This window comes from Rattus norvegicus, chromosome 8 (genome assembly GCF_021556685.1).
Source record: "Rattus norvegicus strain SHRSP/BbbUtx chromosome 8, alternate assembly SHRSP_T2T, whole genome shotgun sequence".
Taxonomy (NCBI): Eukaryota; Metazoa; Chordata; class Mammalia; order Rodentia; family Muridae; genus Rattus; species Rattus norvegicus.
The window spans coordinates 47,733,439-47,742,903 of record NC_141541.1 but is presented as its reverse complement, the minus strand read 5'-3'; positions in this window follow the sequence as shown (position 1 = coordinate 47,742,903).

The window sequence follows — 9,465 nt, the reverse complement described above, 5'->3', positions numbered from 1 at the left end:
TAGGCTTCTTGTATGTCTATGGGTATCTCTTTTTTTAGGTTAGGGAAGTTTTCTTCTATGATTTTGTTGAAGATATTTACTGGTCCTTTGAGCTGGGAGTCTTCACTCTCTTCTATACCTATTATCCTTAGGTTTGATCTTCTCATTGAGTCCTGGATTTCCTGTATGTTTTGGACCAGTAGCTTTTTCCGCTTTACATTATCTTTGACAGTTGAGTCAGTGATTTCTATGGAATCTTCTGCTCCTGAGATTCTCTCTTCCATCTCTTGTATTCTGTTGGTGAAGCTTGTATCTACAGCTCCTTGTCTCTTCTTTTGGTTTTCTATATCCAGGGTTGTTTCCATGTGTTCTTTCTTGATTGCTTCTATTTCCATTTTTAATTCCTTCAACCGTTTGTGTTTTCCTGGAATTCTTTCAGGGATTTTTGCGATTCCTCTCTGTAGGCTTTTACTTGTTTATTAATGTTTTCCTGTGCTTCCCTAAGTGTGTTCATGTCTTTCTTGAAGTCCTCCAGCATCATGATCAAATATGATTTTGAAACTAGATCTTGCTTTTCTGGTGTGTTTGGATATTCCGTGTTTGCTTTGGTGGGAGAATTGGGCTCCGATGATGCCATGTAGTCTTGGTTTCTGTTGCTTGGGTTCCTGCGCTTGCCTCTCGCCATCACATTATCTCTAGTGTTACTTTGTTCTGCTATTTGTGACAGTGGCTAGACTGTCCTATAAGCCTGTGTGTCAGGAGTGCTGTAGACCTGTTTTCCTCTCTTTCAGTCAGTTATGGGGACAGAGTGTTCTGCTTTCGGGCGTGTAGTTTTTCCTCTCTACAGGTCTTCAGCTGTTCCTGTGGGCCTGTGTCTTGAGTTCACCAGGCAGCTTTCTTGCAGCAGAAAATTTGGTCTTACCTGTGGTCCCGAGGCTCAAGTTCGCTCGTGGGGTGCTGCCCACGGGCTCTCTGCAGCGGCAGCAACCAGGAAGACCTGTGCCGCCCCTTCCGGGAGCTTCAGTGCACCAGGGTTCCAGATGGTCTTTGGCTTTTTCCTCTGGCGTCCGAGATGTGTGTGCAGGGAGCAGTCTCTTCTGGTTTCCCAGGCTTGTCTGCCTCTCTGAAGGTTTAGCTCTCCCTCCCACGGGATTTGGGTGCAGAGAGCACTCCTTCTTTAGAAGGGGTACAAGAATACCCTTGGCAGGGATTAGGGAGGCAAAGATTAAAACAGAGGCAGAAGGAACACCCATTCAGGACCTGAGCCACTTGTGGCCCATACATATACATCCACCCAATTAGACAAGATGGATGAAGCAAAGAAGTGCAGGTAGACAGGAGCCTGATGTAGATCTCTCCTGAGAGACACAGCCAGAATACAGCAAATACAGAGGCGATTGCCCGCAGCAAACCACTGAACTGAGAACGGGATCCCCATTGAAGGAATCAGAGAATGGACTGAAAGAGCTTGAAGGGGTTCGAGTCCCCATATGAACAACAATGCCAAGCAACCAGAGCTTCCAGGGACTAAGCCACTACCCAAAGACTATACATGGACTCACCCTGGACTCCAACCTCATAGATAGCAATGAATGGCCCAGTAAGATCACCAGTGGAAGGGGAAGCCCTGGGTCCTGCCAAGACTGAACCCCCAGTGAACGTAATTATTTGGGGGGAGGGCGGCAATGGGGGGAGGATGGGGAGGGGAACACCCATTTAGAGGGGGGGAGGGGGAGGGGTTAGGGGGATATTTGCCCGGAAACCGGGAAAGGGAATACATTCGAAATGTAAAGAAGAAATACTTAAGTTAATAAAAAAAAAGGTGAATGCATAAAAAAAAGATCTAAACATTATGGAGGATTGGGACAAATAATGTTTCTATGACAAGACCACTCATAACAGCTGCCTACACAAGATACAATCATTTAACATTCTAGGATGTAAGGGGAGGTGATCACTAACCCTGACTCCTAACTGAGGAGATACTGACACGAGTTTCTAGGAACGGTAGAATTAGTCTTCTTTAAGAGTGTCTTCACTGGAAAGTTGTCGATGTAGATGACCTCACAGCCATGAGTTTATGGACAACACAAGTGGAACTCCATGGGTTATTGAAAAATTTTAAAGATGATATTAAGGAAGGGGTACAAGGTAGGAGGTAGCTCTTGGAAGAGTTAGAAAGAGGCTTGGGAACTAAATATAGTTAATACACATTTGTTTTCATGGATAAAATTCTCAAAAATATTTTAAATACTATAGTGAAAATCTGTACTTTAATAGTCATCATTCATTAATTGAAGACACTCAGATTAGGTCTCTAGAAACTTGCTGGCTTAGACTTATTTTCTTCTAACTCTCAAGTTGGCCATCTTCTGCTGATCACAACCACCCCCAATCCTTGGGCAGTTCTATATCTTACTAGAAAAGCTTAGATAATATCTATATATTGTTATAGTTGAAAACAATGAAACATAAGTTGTAACTGTCAGAATTGACAGACCATTATTTTATATAAAACCTTTCTAATTTTTACTCCTATTAAAGAGACTGATTAGTGGCTGAAGAGATGACTCAGCAGTTAAGAGCATGGGCTATTCTTTAAGAGGTCAATTCCCAGCATATACATGATGGCTCACAACCATCTGTAATAAGATCTGATGCTCTCTTCTGGTGTATGTGAAGGCAGCGACAGTGCACTCATATAGATAAAGTAAATAAATAAATCTTTGAAGAAAGAAACTTATCATTACTGAACCTCTATTTTTCTCTTGTTCAGTCACCATGACTTTGGCAGGACTGGTGAATCTATTCTATGTGACTGATGCCATCTGCTGAGGTCTGATTGTTTTTTTTTTTAATAGGATATATTTTCTTATTTACATTTCAAATGTTATTCCCTTTCCCGGTTTCCTGTCCATAAGCCCCCTATCCACTCCTCTTCCCCCATAAAGGTGTTCTCCCATTTATCCCACCACCCCCTTACCAACCTCTCCTACGACATTCCCCTGCACTGGGGGTCCAACTTTGGCAGGACCATATATTTGGGCCACATGTGGGGCAGGTTCTGAATGGCCATCCCTTCAGTCTTTGCTCTAAACTATTCCTCCATATCCCCACCTATGAAAATTTTTTGCTCCCCCTTTTAAGAAGGAGTGAAATCATCTGCATTTTGGTCATCCTTCTTGAGCTTCATGTGGTCTGTGGATTGCATCTTGGGCAATTCGAGCTTTTGGGCTAGTGGCCACTTATCAATGAGTGCATACCATGTATGTTTTTCTGTGATTGGGTTACCTCTTAAATTCTCATTTCCTGCTCTACTCACCTCTGTGTTCTATGCCTTTGACCCTGATTGAGAATCCCAAACAGTCTTTCCTTGTCATCTGTCTTATCTTGACTGATGACCTTAAGGATGAATGATACATCAGCAAAGTAACAAAATCATTAGGGAATGAAGTTTTCAGTTGTTGATACTTTTATAGACATATGATAGACAGACAATGAGTTCCATAACTTTAATCAAATGCAATTTGAGCAATTTGGAAATACATACACATGGCAATACCACACGATTCCTTAATATGTGTATCACTTCTCAATTTTCCTTACATCACTATTCTTTAACAGAATACTTGATATCAGATCTGCTTTATGTTTGTAGCAAACAGTACCATATCTTTTTATATGCACTATAATGTACAGAACAATTTCCTTTATTCTTTACTAATCCAATATTGCTAAGGATTTGTACCCATTGGATTACTATACTTTGTCTCTCTCACCTTTCCTCCTCTGGTAATCATTACTATTTTCTGGGCTTCTGTGAGTTGAACAAATCTTCTGTAAGAAAAATCATTCAGAATTTGTTCCTTTGAGAATGCCAAAATAAGAAAAGTAAATCTTACAGAAAGGCCATGCTCCTAAAATGAAACTAAATATAAAAAGGTTCTGAAGAATTACAAAATATATCTAAAGTCTATGGTTTCTTGGGAACACCAGAATTTCTCTCTCCATACATCTACACCAGGGAATCTAGTCTCTCCACTTCCAACATCAATTATAAACTTAATTGAGCAGTTATTGTTGTTTCTGAGTAAAATTCTCCATTCTTCTAATCTACAATACCGTGATCAAGCACCTGTTCATGAGTAACCCAGAGAACATACAATTTGAGGTCAGTTTACTAAACTTATCCTGCATTATCTATAACATGCCTCACTCCTCTAGAAAAGTATATCCTCTCACGGCATCTGCCAAACCGCATGGCTATTACTCTAATTGTGAAGAAATAAAGCACTTTTGATATAAGTTAATGTGGAAAGAAAGATGACCGCTCCCTGTAATTGTTTTCACTACTGCAGACGAAATGCTGGAGACACACTCTGCAAAATATGCAGTTGATGTATCTAATTGTAAAGCTAGTAATAAAGCTTTTTCTACTTGTAGATGTCATAATCTTGTATATAGAAATTCCAACTAGCCTACTGAAAGCTAATAAGAACTAGAATAAAATGCAAAGGAGATCAATAGGAAAACTAAACAATCATGCAATGCCTTTAAAATATGAAGTGATTAAATGTTTATGAATAATTTATCTCTGTAGCATAAAATCATTACAACTATGTGTGGGGCCCAGAATAATCAAGAGAAGCTTAAAGGACATTAATGAACTTTAAAATTCAATGCTCCTCCACTTAAAACTTGACCCAGTGTTACAGTGATTTTGCATAATTGCTATTAATACAGGTATATTGATTAGTGGAGTATAATCAGACACCTAAAAATTAACATCTATGCAGAATTAGATTGGTGTAAGTGTTTCTTCATGATTCATTAGATACACATTTTCTTCAGCAAATGATAGAAGAATAATTGAATAGCTACTTGTAAATAACATGTCTTTCTCATATAAACAGCAGAAAATTTTCAAGAGGAATCCTAAAACTAAATTGAAAAGCTAAAGCCAGAAATATTCTGTGAGAAAGTCATAATTCTTAGATAAAATGCCCAACACTGAGGTTGTTTTAAAAACTCAATTTAAAAAGTGTTTTAAAAGGGTACTTTAAAACCCCCTCCACATATAGTGGCTATTGCTTTAAGTCTTGGCTGTCCACCAGAACTTGATGGTAAGACTTTCTTGCTGCAAACAATACACATTTCTATCTAAGAACATGGAGAAATAAAGTCAATAGTTAACAGAAAGTTTTCCTACAGTTTAACTTCCATAGTATCAAGATATACTGTGTAGGTGGCTCCTAGACTTTCTTCATAATCAGGGTTTCTATGCTGTGCTAAACACCATGATTAAGTCTTTCTCTTTACAGCTTATAAGTCCATCTTCTAAGGAAGTCAGGACAGGAACTTGGAGACAGGTACTAGAACAGTGATTACATACCAACTTTCTCCCTCTCCCTGTATTATTGTAAATCTCAGGGCAACTGGACCATGGGTTATATCAGCCACACTGAATCCATCCTTCCAAATTATTTGTCGATCAAGAAAATGTACGACAGATTTGCCTAAAAATCTGGTGAGGGCATTTCCTCAATTGAGATTCCAATTTTCCCTATGACTCTAGTGTGTGTCAAGTTGACCTAAAACTAGCTAGCGCAGGGAGAATGCCATCAATAGTCTTACATATCTGTGAACTGTAACAATAACTGGTACAGAAATCTGTCTACAGGGTTCATGGTTGAAATAAGTTTATGGGGTAACTAACTACTTTCTGGCAGGATTTAACATGACTGCCCTCTGAAAGACCCAACATCTGAAAGAGTCAGATCCAGATATGTGCAGCCAACCAATGAACAGAAGCTGTTGACCCCTTTGGCTGAATTAGGGAAAAGCTGGAAGAAGCTGAGGAGGAGGATGACCCTGTAGGAGGACCAGCAGTCTTAATTAAACTGGACGCCGAAGAATTTCTCAGACACTGGATTACCAACCAGGCAGCATACACCAGCTGAGATGAGTCCTCCAACATATGTATAGCAGAGGACTGCTGGGTCTGGGTTCAGTCAGAGAAGATGCACCTAACCCTCAAGAGACTGGAGGCCCCAGGGTGTTTAGAGGCCTTGTGGGATGGCTGGGGTAGGGACATCCTCATAGAGACAGGGGTGGGGTAGACAGGAGATATGGGATGTGAAACAGTTGGTGCACCGTGAGGAGAATAAAATCTGGAGAAAAAGAAAAAGGAAATGAAACTGTCAAATAATGAGCAATGGTACTCCAAGACTAGTTTCATTTGCTTTTGTTTCTCTGTCTCCTGGTTGCATAAGAACAGTGGTGAGGTAATAGATTCAATGCACAGCATCTGAGGCTTTGCAAACTCATTGTGAAGAAATTTGCTGGTGCATTTCTTGGAAAATGTCTATGATTAATAAACTCAGTGCACTGCTCCGTTCCATTCAAATAATTTCATGGCCAGATACATTGCCAAAGAGTGAATATCATATTTCTCTGTAAAATCCTTGGTTTTTAACTTTACTGAATATTTTATAAAAAGCGAGTCATTTCCTTTAAGTTTAAACAACACACAAATGAACATGTAAATAAAATATATTCATGCTTTAAAAACTTTAAAAGTCCATACAGTTTCATGCACACTTTTATTTTGTGTTAATATCCCTGGGATCACCAGCATCCCAGTTGTGCTCCTTCATACTCTGGGTTCCAAGCAAATACTTGTATCTGCTCTGTATTGTAAGTGAATTTTAGCTGGCAGCCCTGTAGCCTAAGGCGTTGCGGGGAAAGCTCATCCTGGTGTGTGATCCCTGAAGGTTTTTCTAGGTTGATACTACCTAAATGATCTCAATTTCAAGTTCATATTCTCTTGCTCTCTTCTTTTTCTGACCTCCCTCTCTCTCTTCCTCTATCTCAGTTTTTGTCAGTTTTATGCAAATTTATTCTATAGAAATAGAGCCTTGAATCTCTAGTTCTCCTGATACATCGCAGCCCGTAAGCCCTTTCTTTGAAGACATTAGAGGGATAGAAGTTATGCCTTTTGTAATAATCTGATGCTGAAGGTCTTGGATGGAGAGTCTAAGGATTAAATAACTTCATTTTTGTTTAAGGTTTTTTACTTCACAACACAATCATCTATCTGTCCATCAAGCATAGATTATTCCTCTCCCTGCAGTAGTAAACAGCAGGGATGTGGCCAGCTGATTCACCTTGCTCCTTCCTGTCAGATATCTGGAGTGTCACCAAGTAGGCAGCTCCCTAACCCAGAGTAAAGTCCTCTGCAATATAATGGCATCCAATGTAACTTTGGTCACCTTGGGAACCAGTCTCTTCCTCAAGGTCCCTTAAGAGCTTCCACTGAGAGACAGAAGGAACTCTTACCACAGGTGACTGCTGAAGAATGAGGCAGAGGCAGAGTGTGAAACACTAAGTGAGGGAAATGTATTCTGGGGGTGGAATCCTGACATGTGTTTCATTGTAGGGGACCCTAGTCTACCAATCTCCTCTTTCAGCCTCCATCAGTGGCCACTGACAGCTTGAGATTTCAGCTCTCAGACACAGTCTCTCCTTCTGTACTGCTCTTGGGTAAGTCTCCTGCTCTAAGCTTCCTGCTCCTGTCAGTAGAAATCCTTCCCTCTCCATGCTCTAGGTTCTTCTCTCTTCCTCTCTGCATGCTGTCCTCCTCCTTTACTACCTGTGATTTTATTTGAACCCACCCCGCCCTTGCTCTAGGTTCATATCTACTATGAGGATGCCCTCTCCCAGGGCCTTGAAGCATACTTATTGGAAAAGGATGAATACTCCAGGGATGCCTTTTCTTGCAATGCGAAGAACCTCCAGCCTGGAACTACGGTTGCAGTTACACTGAGATGTGTAGCAATGAGAACAAAGATCGGAAGTAGCACTTTTCCTTCATTCCATGTGGTAGGCAGTTGGTACCACAAAGCTTCAGATGAAGCAGCAAAGGGAGGGTGTGAAATTTCTCAGGGATCTAAAGAATCTCTGTGACAACTTGAAGTAAGTAACAATGGAGCATTAATTAGTGTTCCTGCCCATGTGTGAAGAAGCTTCAAAGACTGGAAAGAGTTGCATCTATGATGACCAATGTGTTGACTTATAATGAACTCTACAGAGGCTCCATGGGTATATTCTTTTACCACTCTTTGTCTTCACAGATGGGGAAGTGAATTACACATTTTGAAAAATTAAACAGCAAGAAACGCAGGTATGAGGAGAGTATGGTTTTTACTGTGCTGACTGATCTCAAGCAATGCCACATATGACTGGTTTCACATGCTAACAGGGGTTCAAATGCTTCTAAAGGGACAGAGTGACTAAGGGATTTTTCAGTTACCTAACTGATGCCTATGGTTTTATTTTTCATAAAATTTAAAGGTACTTTTTCACTTAACATTGACACTACTAAGTTATTGTCCCTAATTTTTCTAAAGCTCTAAAGGATATATTTAATTATTATTTCATTGTAAAGGGATTGACAAATTAAAATAGAAAGTTAATGAAATATTTGATATCTAGGCAGATGAGCTATCACAGGGTAAACACTGTGACTTCTTTATCACGAGTTTGTTGAGATTTAGATATAATTTACATGTAACCTTAGTCAAGTTGTGCTAATAATTCACTATAATTTATATCGATGTTCAAGGTGATGGGCTTTGAAGTTATTGTATTATATATCACAAGCAATCTACCAGAGACTTAATTAATATGGAAAGATATATGTAAACTAAATGCAAATGCTACCATGTATTTACTTGAGTATCTTAATTGTTGGCATTCACATGTGGTTTTGAACCCAACTCTACAGAGAGCAAAACACAGTCGCATTAACATATCCACATGGGCCATTCTTTAAGTAAACAAAATTGTCCAATTTCTGAGGAATGGTAAACAGTGTCATAATTTGTACCGATTTAACTCACATCAACTTTACACATAGTTTCCAGTTGCTTCATTTCCTAAGCAAATCGATCATTTCTGTTCTTCAATCTTGGCCAGTTTTGTGCATGAGGCCATTAGTGTTTCCCTGGTTTTATTTTTTTATTTTTCCATTATCTCTACTTCATATACTTTTAACATTTAATAACCATTAGAGTGTCCCCTTTCGGTATTCATTCAAATCTCTTTACCACTGATATTGTTTTCTCTAGATTTGTTTTTTACTGAAAAGTATTTCATTTCATGAAATATATTGATAACTATTTTCCTAGTCTGTAGCTTCTACTTTTACTATCAAAGTTGTTTCTTTTGAGTAATATTTTTGCTTTTGCTTTTTGAAAGATATGTTTCATTTTGAACTTTCACACTAGACAAAGCTGGCACTGGTGTCAGTCTGCCTGTCTCTGCCCTTAGAGTAAGTACTAACATTGAGGCTATGTGTCATCAGTAATTGCCATTTCAATTTCTATCCTCTTTTTGATGACTACTTTTGTGTGTACATTGTTAAATTCTTTTTCTATTTAAGGGATTTGAAAATTTCATATATGTATATAACATACTCTGTTTATT